The sequence below is a fragment of the Penaeus vannamei genome, chromosome 42, assembly GCF_042767895.1.
Source record: "Penaeus vannamei isolate JL-2024 chromosome 42, ASM4276789v1, whole genome shotgun sequence".
Lineage (NCBI taxonomy): Eukaryota > Metazoa > Arthropoda > Malacostraca > Decapoda > Penaeidae > Penaeus > Penaeus vannamei.
In genome coordinates this window covers 22,698,304-22,700,803 of record NC_091590.1, presented here as the reverse complement: position 1 = coordinate 22,700,803, position 2,500 = coordinate 22,698,304, and positions in this window count along the sequence as shown.

The window sequence follows — 2,500 nt, the reverse complement described above, 5'->3', positions numbered from 1 at the left end:
TCCCAAGCAAATATATTCTGCATGATATAAGTATTTATTTATATACATATTTTCATTATATATATATATATATATATATATATATATATATATATATATATATATATATATATATATATATATATATATATATATATATATATATATATATATATATATATATATATATATATATATATACATATATGTGTGTGTGTGTGTGTGTGTGTGTGTCTGTGCATGTGTGTGTGTGTGTGTTTGTGTTTGTGTTTGTGTGTATATATATATATATATATATATATATATATATATATATATATATATATATATGTATACATATATATATATATATATATATATATATATATATATATATATATATATATATATATATATATATATATATATATATATATATATATATATATTTATGTTTGTGTGTGTGTTTGAGATACATCTAGCTAAAAGGGGGTAAAATAAGAGATAAAAGTGTAAGGGCTAGTGAGAAAGGAAGTATAAGTTAATAGAGTGGGGGGGGGGGCGAAAACCCTTGCAGTGTGTTTTTTGTTTTTTTTGTTTTTTTACCACACACGAAAGGTGGATCGGATTACGCTAAAGCCACACATTTGTTGGATCACTATATCAGCAACTCTTTAAAGAAAGAAAATATTTTAATTAGTGGTAGTAACTTAAGTAACAGGTGTCATATTTACTTGGCTGAAAGATCAGCCTTTTTCCGCACTCTTTTAACAGCGACGGCTACTCTCGTTACAACTGTAGAACCGCTCATTGCTGAAGTCACCATCCCCCAGGAACCGGACCCTAGCCGCTCGCAACAGCCGCCGGAAACTGCTCGCTGTCAGTCTTCTGAAGGCGCGGAGTCCTCTCCTTCTCCCTTTGTAGGGCTCGCTCCAGTGTTTCTCACTGAGGCCAACCGATACAGCAAAATGTTGGTAGGTTGCAGGGTCCGTGGCAGAGCCTCCTCAAACGACACCCCGACGTCTTGGCGTAGACGCCTAGTCCCCCACACGAAAGAGTGGTCGGCCACAGCAAGTACTAACTGGGGCTTACCGAACGCAAGGGGAATAAGGGCGAAGAAGGCGCTGCAAAAGACCCCACACCAACGTCACACCCCGGCAAGAAGGCCCGGCAGAAGTCACAGGAGGAGGAAGAGGAAACGCCCTCTCGCGCCGAGGAAGAGGCCGCTCTAGCAGACGAAACAGGTTGGAGGTCCATCCCTGTTATCGAAGACGAAGTGACTCGTGCTTATTTCTTGCTTATGGCTCGACTGTGGCGGGAGGTGGTGTTTATTTGCGTGCGAGGAGGAAGGCCTGCCGCGAGTGTGATTGGTTGCCTGGCCTAAGTGCCCGTTTGACTGCGTTCTTTGCCAGTTCGTCTGGATGGGAGTTGTGCGAGTGACGGCCTCTATCATCCATTCGGCTGAATATCTACATCATGATGTAGGTTGCTTATTAAATACATTCATACATTTGCATGATGGTTGGGAATGTATGTACATACACTAGAGGGTGGAACAGACATACGAAGACATGGAACAAGACAAGGTATATTTAAAATAAGACAGAAGAACACTAAATAAATAATTGGGTTGAGGCATGTAAGTGCCCTTCAATTTTATCTTACTTATCTTTATTGCTTATTGTGTATTTATTTTTTCCCTTCCTTCTAAACCCTCCTACGGTGAACCGTCATTGCGACGTAAGGGCACATCTGCCCTGAGGATGAGAGATATCCTTCCAGTAGGATTGGGATACATACACACTCACATGTATATACATTGCGTAAAATATATACATATAGACATGCATGCACACATACATATGCGTGAGTACATATATACACTCACATGTACATACATTACGTGTGTATATACATATTCATACGCACATACACCTATACATGCATACACAAATATTCATATACATGTTTTTATATATTTCTAACTCTCCTGCGGTGATCCGTCGCCACGGCCTTCGGATGACCAAACTCCGTGGGAGCAGGTAATAGCTGGATGGTGAAGGAAGTGGAAGGTCTGCCGTGTATTGTATGAATAGAAAAGGTGATAGAACACTCCCCTGGGGTACCCCACTCATGAGGGGTACCCCCAGAAAGTAGGGTACCCCAGCAAAGAGCGTCGTTTTGTTTATGTTGCGGTATGGTTTTGTGTTGCTTTTGGGATGTGTGCTTGTCTTGCAGTGTTTATGTCATTGTACCAGAACTCTAGAATGGTGTTAATATCTGGAGTTGGGCGTCCTTGGAGTTCATGTGAGTTTGTGTGAGAAAGAACTTCTTTAAATGACTCCTAGTCTGAGAGCATAAAACTTTCCCTGGGTTGTGTGGGCACCATGATTGGGTTTGTGAAGAGGGTGGCAAGAGTGAGATGGTCACTTTTAGTGATTTCTCCTTGCGATAGGTGTATGTTGAGGTGTGCATGACTGGTGTGGTTGCTGACCGGTCGTTTATACGTGTTGGAAAGGGTGGACCACTGTGTTGTAAAGTG